The sequence below is a fragment of the Vitis vinifera genome, chromosome 11 (genome assembly GCF_030704535.1).
Source record: "Vitis vinifera cultivar Pinot Noir 40024 chromosome 11, ASM3070453v1".
In the NCBI taxonomy this organism is placed as follows: domain Eukaryota; kingdom Viridiplantae; phylum Streptophyta; class Magnoliopsida; order Vitales; family Vitaceae; genus Vitis; species Vitis vinifera.
This window is the reverse complement of record NC_081815.1, coordinates 16,652,866-16,668,284: the sequence shown is the minus strand read 5'-3', so window position 1 is coordinate 16,668,284 and position 15,419 is coordinate 16,652,866. Positions and strand designations below refer to the sequence as shown.

The following is a 15,419-nucleotide window of genomic DNA, read 5'->3' as shown; positions in this document are numbered from 1 at the left end:
TACAGTAAGAATAATTAAATTTTTTTATATACGAACTAGATTCTATCTAGTCATTAGAGACATTTTCTAGAATATCTAATCAACTGTCCAATTGATCACTTAGCTAACTATTGGATATTTAATGCCTTGTAGGTGACCATTAGGAGAGTTACTACATAGACAGTCAATCGTCTAGTTGAACCATTTTACTCTCTACAACTCATTGCCTTTGAGCGCACTTTTGTTGCTTTAGACTTCATTATATCTCCTTCTTAAATATTGCTCTTTTTCTTGCTTCTCAGAATGGGAGAGAACTTGAGTTTTGACATATAGAATGAGATGATCTTTTTGAACTGACGCACTTAATAAAATCATTAGTGTGTTTAACCTTTGCTTTATTATATTCAAAAATGAGATTAACCAAACCTTGGTCTAATAATCTTATATACAAATGGTGATCACTTCCACCCCAAGTGCCAAGAAAGAAAAAAGAAAAAAAAAGAAAAAAAAAGAAAAAAAAAACCCAATGAGCCAAGTGTTGATCCACAGGGAAAAAGAAGAAAAGAGACTACCAAGGAGAAGTTTAGAGGTAAATGAAAATGAAATGGATAGAAATTAGTAGAATGTTTGGTTAGAGGTTTTCCAAAACATTGGAGAAATTGAACCATATGAAAGCAAAAAACAATATAAAACACTCTAGGGAATAAATAACATCCTTTTAGAGTTCCCTTCCAAGTTCTTATGCACCAAAAACCAAATACAATATGGGAAGGGAGTGAATAAAATTGGAAGATATAACTTTAAAATCACTTGTTCATTTTCACAAACATGTTCTCTGCATGATGGTTTTGCCTCTGACAATAAACACACACAAACTCCTCATCAGCTCAAGATCTAAAATTATGATAAGAAGTCATGACAAAGCCAAATGATTAACAATACAAACACCCAAAGTGTCCACAAGTATTCCATAATTTAAAATAAAGTTTCAAGGAAGAAGATTAATCACACTCTAAATTGCAACTAAAACCCTAAAATTATAAAATGAAGATATAGCAACTGTAAGTCAAGAGATGTGAAACTCAAGCACCTAAAGTATTTCTTAAACACTTCATAATCTAAAACAAGGTTGAAAACAAGGGATAAACCATAAATGCAAAACCAAAATGTAGATTTCAACATTAAACTCATTATGTTTTATACAAAACAACCATTGAAGTTCACTCCTTATATGTGGACATCACCCTAGCACAAGGAAGCTAGTTAAAACAAAGAAAGCATAAAGCAAATAGCTCCATGAATGAAAGCAAACAGCCAAAATACATATGAAAATGTGGAGTAATACTACATAAATGGAGTCCCAAAGTTAGATGGATGATGCACAAAGCAAGAATAATCCAAAATAGAGCTAAACCCTAAACTAATCTAGGGCATGAAGAAGAATGGGAAAATTTAATTGAAGTGACAAAGGACAAGAGGCCTCCAAAATGGAGAAACAATCAAGTTCTTCATCTGGAAATTGGGTATTTAACCCCATGCCTGGTATCAATAACCTCTACAACGTTCCTCCATCTTAAAGCATAAGTGGAGATCTAATGATCCAAAACAGTCCAAAATTCACACACCTCAAATTTCAGGGCAAAGTGTGTGGATTTGAGTTGCAAAATTAAGCTGAGGGCCTCAAAAGATGGTACTTCAGGAAGGCTTTTGGCAAGCAAATGCTCATGGCTGAGGGTGGGAATTTAGGGTGCAATTTTTCTGATTTTCAACCTTTGCTTTCTGATATGCCCAAGTTCTGCACACCGTTCAGACTTTTAAATTCGCCAAATTTAAGTGATTCAAAACATCTTCAAAAACACATAGGAAACATAAACAAGCTTGGAATTCCAGGGTAGCTCCAACTTGGGTGATCATGGGGTGTGAATTGCATAAAAATACTTCAAAAATCAAGCCAATAACGAGGTGTTCATTACCATTTCTCATTAAATTTACATTGGACATACAACCATTCTACTAAGGAGGGGAATTGAACACAACAAAGATACATCATTTTATAATTTACTGTTATTTAATCCAACATATGTGTAGCCTTTTGACTTACATAGTAAATCATTACAACATTTCATCCCTTTCTTTATGTTTCCAAAATTCTGTCAGCATTGTTGATAGATGCTCATGCACTAACAGCCGTACATCAATTGATTGACATTCTGGGATTTAGAACAGAGCTCTGCAAATGATATCCGTGCGCTGATAAGCTCCAAAGTCAAGAGGTGCCTCATTTTTTTTTCTGCTGGTCCAATCTAGAAATGCTTTCTGAATAATGTTCTTGAAGGAAAATTTAATGATTTTGAATTTATAGAAAACAACTCTTTTTGGTGGCACTTGGTTCATGACTGAAGAATCAGGATCCAATCTCCTGGTTAATAAAGAACCTGCATGTGCATGCATGACATCTTATTTTGGTTTCTGTAAAACATACATGGTTGAGAAAAAGGTGTCTGAAAGAGAAGGAAATAATTTCCTGCTCGCCTTTGCGTGATGAAGAGTTTAATCACTATTCTCCTAACATTATTAGCAATAATAATGTAAATAAACAAACGAAAAGGAGAAAAGAAGAAATGAAAAAAGATTTGGTTTAGCTCTTTTTTAGGGATGGTTTGCATCCTACTAGTGTTAAACTTTCTTGGCTGTAGCTTTCTGGCAGCACTGATAGTCCACAGAGCTTCACATGAGAAGAAGAGGGCCAAACTGAGTCAAGTCAACTTGCCGGTTACACATAGCTAAAAGCCCCTGCATGCCTTCTGCAAATATATATCGGCAAGTCATCCTTGACTCAATTCCACCCTCTCTACCTCTTCATGCAAAACTCTTAGGACACAAAACAAAGCATCAAGAACCAGACAACTATTTGAAATTAATTTTCACACCTGCAAAATGTGGAGTAGCTAGCTAGCACTAATTTGATGTTGTATCCTAGCTTCTCAAATCCTTGTCTTGTAATGCAACATTGTTAACGTTTATATAGGCAGAGGAGTGCCGACATCCTAATTATTCTCTATACTGGTTGACTGGCTAAGGCAAGTGCTATAGTGCGACCTAAAGGGAATCATTCATATTCTCATTTTATCCATAAGCCTTTTCTTATACTTGTGCCAATTTCTTGCTCAACATGAGAAATATGAACCCCCTGTATGGTGGAGAGAGAGTGTTTGATCGGCTGAAATGCTAGATTATGAATATGGGAATAGAATCTCTTGGATTTGCGTCTGCTTGAAAGAGGAGGATCGTTCATGGTTGGAATTTACTTTGTGGTATACGTGTCGATATTTTTGTAGCTATCTTATGAGAAAAAGAATAATCATCAAGGAAATTTGTATATGCCTTTGGATAATTAAAGTGGTTTTTGATTTTTTTTCACGTCCACTTGTTGATAGACCACATAAACTGCCAGCAATGTAAGCATGTCGACAAATGGTGTTTGAACTGTTCATAGTAAGAAGCTGTGCGTGTGAAGTGACTAATCCATTTGAGTAAGAAAGCCTTAATACTCCGTATTCTGATAATCATGCATCTTTACATAATGAATGATTAATCTTGGAGTATTATCAAGTCCCTGAGAAGCACTAAACTATTTAGTTTAAATATTTAACTTTTAATATGAGTAGTTTAAGCTTAATAAGCCTTGTGTGGGATTGTTTCTTGTTTTTGGCTTTAATTGAAAGTTGAAAGTGAAGCCAAAGCAAGGTTGGAATGAGATTCACTGCAAGGAGGACACTTACCTTATGTCATGTTCTACATGTTCCTGATATAAGGGAGAGAAATACAAGCATTGTGCTGATAGGAAAAATATGTGAAAGTCTGTTCTTAATTGACAGATTGATCTACCTAGGGGAGAGTCAATAGTTAGTCTAAGCTTTATGTATCCCAATATTTTTAATTCAAATTTTGTTAGATGTAAATTAATTCAAATTGGAATATAAGACTAATCTATCTATGCAATGGATAAGAGATATATATACAAGAAAGAACTACCTATACAAAAACTCTATAGATTGAAAAGTCCTAGGTCAAACAATCACAAAATATTAACTCCATTAAATCTAAACAGAAGGACATAATTTTATTTTATTTGGATGCACCATTCTTATGGCTATGTTTGATTCCTAGAAAATTCGAGGGAAAATGTGAGAAAAAAGAAAATAGAAAGGAAAAGTGGAAGGAAAGAAAAAAGGAAGGAAAATAAAAAATAGATTTAAAATTAATAAATTATTTTTATATACTACTTCATACTCATTTCACTTATTTTAACGGTTCCAAGTAAAAATTAAATAATTTGAAGATGTATAAATTTATTATATTTGATTTTCTTTGATATTTTTCATAGGACAACCAAATATAAGAAAATCATTTTTCTTATAATTTTTTTTTCTTAGTATTTTTTGGGAATAAAAAATAGCATAATGGTCTTATACTAGTTAGTACCTATGCTCTTTATCACATCTACGATATAGTACCTTGTGCTCCTTAGCAAAACACCTCAAAGCTTGTATCAAGTAGCTTATAGATTTATGCATCATCTTGGCTTTCTACCCAAAAGGCTTTCAAGTTACAATCTTGGAAGCTTTTGAGAGTTACACATTTGAGGGCAAAGTAATTGACTATATTTGCAATATATGTATTAACACCAATAAAGTCTAAGGACTATGACCTTGTTTGGTAACTGTTTTTCAAAATAGATTTCAAAAATAGTTTTTGAAATTGTTCTTTGATGTTTTGTAAAACAAAGTTTGTTTAGGAACTTCAAATGTTTTTTACATGTTTTTAATATTTTTAAATAAGTTTTAAAAATAGTTTTTATGTCCACAACTTTATTTTTAATCATTATATATGTTTGTATAATTATTTTTTAAAACAACTTTTAAGAAACAAGTTAAAACAACTAAAAGATATTATCTGAAAATATCCTATTTTTTGGTTGCCAAATGTGTTTTCCAATTTTTTTGTTCTAAAAAATAGAAAATTGTTCTTGAAAACAGTTCTCAAACAGGCCCTATGTTTTTTAGGAAAAACCTTAGTCTTATTTAGAGTCATTTTAGGTAAGGTAAATTTACCAAAATGTGCATTTGAAAATATTAATTGTTGTAAAATAGGGAAAAAATCACCTAGCCAAGTAAAGTTCAAATTGTTGTAGATATTTGAATAGTGATGAAATATTTGAACATCCCCATATAGAATGTCTAAATGTCTATGGGACATTGAACGTATGTTTCCTAAGAGGCATTTGAACATCCCTTCCGCCCACATTTTTTTTCTTTTTGTTGTTTGCAAGTACATTTTGCCATAAATTTTCATTTTATTTAGTTGTAAATAACCATTGCATTGTTATAGTACTCCAAACACCTAGTTACCATAACCAACATAGCCTTTTAAGCATCTTGAAGTTGATTACAACAATATAGATTGAAGACAGTGAGTTGAGTGGAACTAGTACATGAATGAAACAAAAATACTAACCTAATTTAAAGCACTAAAATATGGTCTTGGGATGGGCATTAAGACAGGGATTGAATCAGGTAAATGTGTCATCACCAAAAATGGGGCCTTTGTAGGAATGTGTTTTGTTATTTAAACATGATATATATATATATATATATATATATATTAATAAATAATGTTTTTTTTGCTTATATTTTTTTAATGCTACTCTTTATGGCACGAGACTAAATTAATGAATTTAAATTTAATTCCTAAGTCTAAAATTGATGGATTATGTAAGTGTGAAACTTGCATTGAAATAAATTCGTTAATAACCTTTTAAAAATATTGAAATATATACCAAATGTGTGTGAACTTAAATATATTCCAATTAGAGGAGGTAAAAAATATTTTGTTACTTTAGTTAATGATTATACAAGATATTGCATGATTTATCTTCTTGCTTCTATGGATGAAACTTTTGATAAATTTAAATCTTAAAAAAATGAAGTAAAAAACCAATTATATTGAAACCTTCGATAAATTAATAACAAGTTTAACTAATTTTCGTGAACAAAATGGTATCATCCAACAAACGATAGCACCTTATACACCACCACACAATGGTGTAGTAGAAAGGAGAAGCAAAACTTTAAAAAATATGATTATTATGAATTTAGTTCTAATAATCTTATATACAAATGGTGATCACTTCTACCTTAAGTGCAAGGATTTGGTTGCAAAAGGAAAAAAAAAAAAACAATGAGCCAAGTGTCGATCCACGGGGAAAAAGAAGAAGAGAGAGTATCGAGAGGATGTTAGAGATAAATGAAAGTGAAATGGATAGAAATTAGTAGAATGGTTGGTGTTGACGTTTTTCAAAAGATAGGAGAAATTGAAGCATATTGAAGTAATTAAAAAAAAATATAAAACACACTAGGGAATGAACATCCTTTTAGAGTTCCCTCCCAAGTTCTTATGCACCAAACACCAAATATAATAAGGGAAGCGACTGACTAAAATTTTAAGATATAACTTTAAAATCACTTTTTCATTTTCAGAAACATGTTCTCTACAAGATGTTTTGCCTCTGATAATAAACACACAAACTTCAAAATCACCAACTCAAGATCTAAAATTATGAAAAGAAGTCATGACAAAACCAAGTGATTAACAACACAATTAAGCACCCAAAGTGTCCACAAGTATTCCATAATTTAAAGTAAGGCTTCAAGGAAGAAGAATAACTCAAAACTCAAACACCTAAAGTATTTCTTAAGCACTTCATAATCTAAAACAAGGGTTGAAAACAAGGGATAAAGCATAAATACAAAAACAAAATGTAGATTTCAACCTTAAACTCATAATGTTTGATACAAAACATGCAACCATTGGAGTTCACGCCTTATGTGGCCATCACCCTAGCACAAGGAAGCTAGTTAAATAAAGAAAGCATAAATATCTCCATTATTGAAACCAAACTACCAAAATACATATGAAAATGTGGAGTAATACTACATAAATGGAGTCCCATAGTTAGATGGATGATGCACAAAGCAAGAATAATCCAAACTAGAGCTAAACCATAAATTTATCTGGGTTAATCCATGAAGGAGAATGAGAAAATTTAAACCCTAGAAGTGACAAAGGACAAGAGGCCTCCAAAATGGAGAAAAAACTGAGTTGGTTCTTCATCTGGAAATTTGGTATTTAACCCCATGCCCAGTATCAATAACCTCTAAAACACCTCCATCTTAAAGCATAAGTGGAGATCTAATGATCCAAACAACCCAAAATTCACACACCTCAAATTTCAGGGCAAGGGTATGGATTCGAGTTGTGAAATTAAGATGAGGGCATCAAAAGATAATACTTCAGGAAGGCATTTGGAAAGCAAATCCTCATGGCTGAAGGTGGGAATCTAGGGTTTCCAACCTTTGCTTTCTGATATGCCCCAGTTCTGGACACTAGTTGGACTTTTAAACTCACCAAATTTAAATGAAAGCAGATTAAAAAACATCTCCAAAAACACATAGTAAACATAAAAGAGCTCGGCTTTCTAGGGTAGCTCCAAATTGGGCGATCATGGGGTGTGAATAGCACGAAAATACTTCCAAAATCACTTGAAAACCACTAGCGAGGTGTTCATCACCCAAGACATACTGTAAGTCAAGAATCGTGTTCATTACCATTTCTTATTAAATTTATATTTGACATACAGCTATTCTACTAAGGAGGGGGAATTGAACACAACAAAGATACATCTTTATAATTTACTGTTAATTAATCCAACATTTATGTAGTTTTTTGACTTACATAGTAAATCATTTTTACATTCCATCCCTTTCTATATGCCTTCAAAATTCTGTCAGCATGGTTGATAGATGCTCATGCACTAGCAGCCATATGTCAATTGATTGGCTTTCTGGGATTTAGTTCATAGCTCTCCAAATGATATCTGTGCGCTGATGAGCTCCAAAGTCAAGAGGTGCCTCATTTTTTTCTGCTGGTCCAATCTAGAAATGCTTTCTGAACAATGTTCTTGAATGAAAATTTAATGATTTTGAATTTATAGTAAACAACTCTCTTTGGTGGCACTTGGATCATGACTGAAGAATCGGGATCCAATCTCCCGGTTAATAAAGAACCTGCATGAGCATGCATGACGGCTTATTTTGGTATATGTAAAACATATATAGTTGAGAAAAAAGAGGTATGAAAGAGAAGAAAATATTTTCATGCTCACCTTTGCATGATCAAGAGTTTAATCACTATATTCTCCTAACACGTTACCCAAAAAAAAAAAAAGAGGAAAATTAATAACAATAATAATGTAAATAAACAAAGGAAAAGGAGAAAAGAAGAAACGAAAAAAAGATTTGTTTTAGCTCTTGGTTTAGCCATGGTTTGGACCCTACTAGTGTTACACTTTCTTGGTGATAGCTTTCTGGCAGAACCGATCGATAGTCCACAGAGCTTCACATGAGAAGGAGAGGGCCAAACAGAGTCAAGTCAACTTGCCGGTAACACATAGCTAAAGGCCCCTGCGTGCCCTTCTGCAAATATATAACGGCAAGTCATCCTTGACTCAATTCCACCCTCTCTACTTCTTCATGCAAAACTCTTAGGACACAAAACCAAGTAATCAAGCACCTGGGAACTTTTTGAAATTAATTTCCACATCTGAAAAAAGTGGAGGAGCTAGGACTAATTTGATGTTGTATCCCTAGCTTCTCAAATCCTTGCCTTGTAATGCAACATTGCTGGCATTTATATAGGCAGAGAAGGAATGTTGACATCCAAATTATTCTCTATACGGGTTGACTGCCTAAGGCAAGTGCTCGTAGTGCGACCTAAAGGGAATCATTCATATTCTCGTTTTATCCATAAGCTTTTTCTTATACTTGTGCCAATTTCTTGCTCAACATGAGAAATATGGACCCCTGTATGGTGGAGAGAGGGTTGGCTGAAATGCTAGATTATGAATATGGGAATAGAATATCTTGGATTTGCGTCTGCTTGAAAGAGGAGGATCGTTCATGGTTGGAATTTAATTTGTGGTATACGTGTCGATATTTTTGTAGCTATCTTATGAGAAAAAGAATAATCATCAAGGAAATTTGTAAATGCCTTCAGATAATTAAAGTGGTTTTTGAATTTTATTTTCACGTCCGCTTGTTGATAGACCGCATAAACTGCCAGCAACGTAACCAAGTAGACAAATGGTGTTTGAGCTGTTCAAAGTAAGAAGTTGTGCATGCAAAGTGACTAGTCCATTTGAGTAGATGATATTGTTGAAAAATTAATCAAAATCAAGTGTAAGCTACCTTCAGTCAAAATGGCTGAGAAAGCCTTAATTCTCAATATTCTGATAATCATACATCGTGACGTAATGAATGATTAATCGTGGAGTATTATTGAGTGCCTGAACACTAAACTATTTAGTTTAAATATTTAACTTTTACTATAAGTAGTTTAAGCTTAATGAGCCCTGTTTGGGATAGCTTCTTGTTCTTGGCTTTAATTGGAAGTTGAAACTGAAGCCAAAGTTACAATTTTTAAAGGAAAATATTAGCATTATAAATGTTTGATTAGATATGAAAGAACTTTTGAATGAGTGAAAATAGAGCTTTTATGATAAGTAACAAGAATTATTACCAATGGCACACTGTGGGCCTAAAAAAAGACAGTGCAAGCTTTGTTATGCCGAAATCTAAATGTTAAGTCAGCAACACTTCCAAATGCCACTTCTTCCCATCGCATCTGTCTTTAGGACGATCTAGTCTCAGGTTTTCACTTCTCAGTGAGTGAAAGATTTGTCCCCGGGTGTACGTTGAAAGCTTCTATAGTAGAACTCATTCGAGAGGGCTTGGCGGTCTTAAGAATGGTTTGGGTGGGGGGTTCTCTTAAGAATAAACAAGACAAATAGAATCTATTTCATGTTCATGCTAATAGAAGAGTGGATCCAATACCAAATTTTTTTTACTTTCATATTAAGATTTTTTTATGAGCTATCAACATTTTAAACAAAATTACTCAAATAAACATAAAGACTTTTATTTTGTTTAAAAAAGAATTTTCAGCTTTTGAAAAGTTGAACCAAATGAACCCTAAAAGTCTTTCATTAAAACTTAAAACATGTGTATAATTAAGTTAAAATTTATTTATTTCAATTTTGAATTTTATTTTCTTAAATTTTTGAGACATCTTGAGTTTGAAAATTATTTAAAAAGGTTAAAGAGTTGTGACTCTACCAAGTAAGAGCTTAAAATGGATGTGTGCATTTGAAAGTGATTAGTCCATTGGAGTAGATGATTTGATTGAGAAATAAAAGATGAAAAAGGCAAAATGCTTAATCTTCTGATAATCATGCTTAGTCATTGCACAATGAATTGTTAACCTCTGATGACTCTAATTCTAAGACGATTACACATCCTAGAAGGAAAATGAAAAAGTGAAAAATTCTCTCTATGGTCCTAAAGGGAAACACCATAAATTCAAAGGCAACTCTTATGTCTGTGGGAAAACTAGACATTGTGCAAAAGTTTGTGGCCACAAGAAGTACTCTAAAGTGAGGAGAGTTCAGATAGTTAGAAAAAGGTCAAGCAAATATGACTAAAATAGAAAATCTTTCTGCTGTTTTCTCACAAAAATGTCAAGCAAATGGTAAGCAACTCTAAGGATTCGTGGATTGATATTGACGCCATCAAATACACATGCTCAGAAAGAGGTATACTGTCCTCTTACACTAGAGATAAAAAGTTCAATATTTATCATGAATTCATCCACATTTCAAGGAATTAGGAAAGGCAAGGTTCGACTGAGATTCACTGCAAGGACAATTATGCCATGTTCTGCATGTTCAATACAAGCATTGAGCTGCTAGGAAAAATATGTGAAAGTCTGTTCATAATTGACAAATTGATCTACCTAGGGGAGAGTCAATAGTTAGTCCAAGCTTTTTGTATCCCAATATTTTTAATTCAAATTTTATTAGATGTAAATTAATTCAAATTGGAATATTCTATCTATGCAATGGATAAGAGATATACAAGAGAGAACCACCCGTAAAAAAACTCTACAGATTGAAAAAAAAAACAAAAAGAAAAAAGTCATAGGTCAAACGATCACAAAATATTAACTCTATTAAATCTAAACAAAAAGTACATAATTTTATTTGATTTGGATGCACTGTTCCTAAGGCTATATTTGATTCCTAGAAAACTTGAGGAAAAATATGAGGGAAATAAAATAGAAAGGAAAAGTGGAATAGAAGAAAAAGGGAAGGAAAATAAAAAATAAGTTTAAAATCAATAAATTATTTTTATATACTACTTCAAAGTCATTTTACTTATTTTAACTCTTTGATATAAAAATTAAATAATTTGAAAATGTATAAATTTCTAATTAATCTTAATTATATTTGGATTTTTTTTATATTTTCCATAAGACAACTAAATATGAGAAAATCATTTTTCTTATTTTTTTTCCTTAGTATTTTTTGGGAACCAAACATAACCTAATGGTCTTATACTAGTCAGTTCCTATACTCTTTATTACATTTACGATATAATACCCTGCGCTCCTCAACAAAATACCTCAAAGTTGTATTGAGTAGCTTGTAGATTTATGCATCATCATGCCTTTCTACCAAAAAGGACTAAGTTTTCAAGAAAAACCTTAGGGTTGAGTGGAACTAGTACATGAATGAAATAAAAATACTAACCTAATTTAAAGCACTAAAATATGGTCTTGGGACCTTTGTTGTCCAAGAAGGGTTTTAGGATAGAGATTGAATCAGGTAAATGTTCCATCATAAAAAATGCGGCCTTTGTAGGAAAATGATTTACACATGTTTTTTGTTATTTAAACATGATATATCTCATAATTATATTAATACATAATGTTTCTTTTGCTTGTATTTTTTTTAATGTTAGTCTTTATGGCATGCTGAATTAATGAATTTAAATTTAATTCCTAAAGCAAAAATTGATGGATTATATTAGTGTGAAACTTGCATTGAAATCAATTTGTTGAAAACCTTTTTTAAAATATTGAAATATATACCTAATTTCCACTAAAATTAATGTACTCAAATGTATGTGATCTTAAATATATTCCAACTAGAGGAGGTAAAAAATATTTTGTTGCTTTAGTTAATGATTATACAAGATATTGCATGAGTTATCTTCTTGCTTCTATGGATGAAACTTTAAATAAATTTGAACCTTACAAAAATGAAGTAGAAAACCAATTAGATTAAGACTTTTGATAACTAACCTCTTTAACAAAATTTTGTGAACAAAATGGTATCATCCAACAAACGATAGCACCTTATACACTGCAACACAATGGTGTAGTAGAGAGGAGAAGCTAAACTTTTAAAAATATGATTAATGTGAAGTTAGTTCTAGACTACCTAAGGAAATTTATTTGCAAAGAAAAGGTACTAAAATCACCAAAAAGATTACTTGATGATGAATCAAGTAATAAAATTCTAAAAGATAACACTAGTATAGATATTAGAAGCAAATTAGTGGTATAAAGATTTTTTAATAAATGAAATAAAGTGAAATAGAGGTTAGGGTTTTTAAAAATGAAGAGAGAAATCACTAAGAGAGATGTAGCTTTGATGGTCATTCCATGGGATCTAATGCATAACTTATTGAAAAACAAAAATGAACCCCATTATGATGAGCCAATTAGAATATTTGGATTTGAAAATCCTTTGAGACATTTTATCAAATATGTTGCATTCAACCCATGTCAAATGATTAGTGAAGACTTGAATCAGTATTTTTTTTAAAAAATGAAAAATGAAAGAATTGTTGTGATTCTCATTCTCTCTGAAAAAATCTATTTCATTTCTCAAAGGATATCTTAACCCTAAGCATTTGATGTTTCAAGAAAACACCAAATGTACATAAGAGATCATGAACCCTAGGCATTTGATGTTTTGAAAAAGAAACAAAGTCAAGAGAATAATGGATCTACAAGCATTCGACAACAATTAATTAAGTAAAAAATAAAGATTAGTAAATATACAAATCAAATATAGATTAAGCACATAAGCATTAAAGAGCAAAGAAAACTTAAAGATTGTACCCATAGAGTTTACATCAAAAGGTTCCCTTAGTTAGAGAATCTAGCTAAGAATGACTTCTCGGGAATCCTCCATTGATGGATCTTCAAGCTTTACAATCCTTAAATATCACCAAGAAAAAATAAAGAAGAAAACCAAGCCTAAAACCATCTAAAGTTCTTAATTCTGTAGGAAGAGGTAAGAGAGAGTGAGAGAGATCCCTTTGTTGCCAAAAATAAGGGCTTTTATACCCTCCAAAATGGAGCATTAGAAAAGGTGGCGATGTGGTATGGTTTGGAAGTAGTTGAAATAATTTAATGATTGAGATATAACCAAGGATGAAAATATCGGTAATGACGGATATATCGGTACTTCGATTTTACGGATATATCGAAGATATATCGACTGATATTTTGGAAAAAAATATCGATAAGCCTAAAATTGATCAAAATTTATAAAAATACAAGAAAAACTTCATAAAAATGTAATTAGAATAATAGATATTTAAAGTTGTTTTATTAAAGAAATTGATATATGTATAATATGATTTATCATATTTGATAATAATTTCGTATGCATAGATAAAAATATGAATTTTATAAGTATACATTTATTATTAAATTATATCAAATATTATTTCATAATAATATTATGATATTTGATTATAATATGTCTAACTTAAAAATATATATTAATATTAAAATTATGATCCATTTAATTCAATTGTATTAAATAATATAAAATAAATTATGATATATGTACAATTTTTTAATATTTAATTAATTCGTTATTGATATTGAAAACACTATGAAGAAAATTATTATGATAATTTTTATATTTTTGGTAATCAATTAAAAGATTTTTTTTTAATTATAAAATAATTATATTTAATTTGCTCTCTAAAGTTTTCTTTTAAAATTTTCTTTACATGATGACTTTGAATATATATTTTAAGTGCAATATATTTAACAAAGGGCATGCTTGCCCTGGTGGTCGGGTTCGAATCCCTTCAACAGCACAAGAGAAGGAGAATTTTAAGGGTACACTGTAGTGCATTGACCGACCAAAATATCGGCGATTTTTTTTTTTTGGCCCTTTTTCCCATTATATCAGCGATTTATCGCCTGGAACCGATATATCGCCGATATATCGGTGATTTTTTGGCGATTTTTGTAGAAATTTCTCCCTTCCGATTTTTTTCCACGAAATATCGTATCGACCCCTCTCGATACACGATATATCGGCGAGACATTTTCCTCCATATAACAAGGGACACTCAAGCTAGAATATGTACGGTTGAGTGTGGAATATGTGGGTGTAGTTGTAAATCTATGACTATGAGCATAGCTTGTGTACAGTGGCACCTTTCAACTATTATTTTTTATTTTTTATTTTTAATTTCAGGGGTGGAAGGTACATGCCCCTTCTAGGGGCTATGTAGCTCTGCCCTTGCTTGTGTATATTGAAGAGGCACAACTTTGATTCTTTGCAATATAACATGTGCCTATATTGGGTGTGTGCACTCTAAGGACCCAAAAATGTGCCGGGTATGGTGCACTTTGCTAGGGCACAAAAATGTGTCCACCTAAATGTTCCCATCTTACAGTATGCATACTATCCGAGGGCAAAGTTTTATTGCTTGTATTAGATTATTGTACACTCCAATACTCAGATGATAACTAGGAATAGTGAAACATAAATTAAAAAAAAAAAAAATCAAATTCATCAAGCATGTATTCTCAATTAACACCAAATTGAGTTATTTAGGGAAAGAGATGTGCAGCTAAATTTTTTGAGATTGCGAAAAGAGAACATAGAGATGCAAATTTGAGTGCAAACCAATGAGAAATATGATCAAGTAATGATCTCTAAAGGATTCAAGATCAATGAATATGATAAACACATTTAATGTAAGCAAGTTGATAATTCTTTTTTAATCAATTGTTTGTACATAGATGATATGATAAACTTAGGATAAAATACGGGTCACCTTCAAAGATTCCAAGAATATAGGGAAAAATTCTAAGTTATCTAGCAATAATATTGTAATCCTCGATCATATAACCTTAGTAACTAAAAAGTTCAAAAATATTGAGGCCACAAAAAATAATTTTCAAAAAACCAAACTCAAGGAAGAGAAAAAGCCTCATCTAAGGGTAAGAATGTTGAATCTTTTAATTGTAGCGAGGTAGGACACATCACCTGCACTGATTGTCCAAGTCCTAAGAATATTAAGAAGGTTGTATGGGCCTAGGGAAATACAGACTCAAGTGGATCATTGTGAATCCTCAAACTCTAGAGATAATAGGTACGACTAAATTGAAAATTGTCTTGCTTTTATAGCTTCTATCAATTCTGATTTTGATCCATTGAAAGTGAT

General features: G+C 31.6%; 2 non-coding genes across 2 annotated transcripts; both read right to left on the bottom strand.

Moving 5' to 3' along the window:
* Nucleotides 1–2,719: 2,719 nt before the first annotated feature.
* On the bottom strand, nucleotides 2,720–2,828 carry MIR169R (microRNA MIR169r). Its single transcript, NR_127778.1, has one exon. It is a non-coding gene; the product is annotated as a microRNA MIR169r (primary transcript).
* Nucleotides 2,829–8,448: 5,620 nt separating this feature from the next.
* MIR169U (microRNA MIR169u) lies at nucleotides 8,449–8,558 on the bottom strand. The gene has a single exon (NR_127781.1). It is a non-coding gene; the product is annotated as a microRNA MIR169u (primary transcript).
* Nucleotides 8,559–15,419: the final 6,861 nt, after the last annotated feature.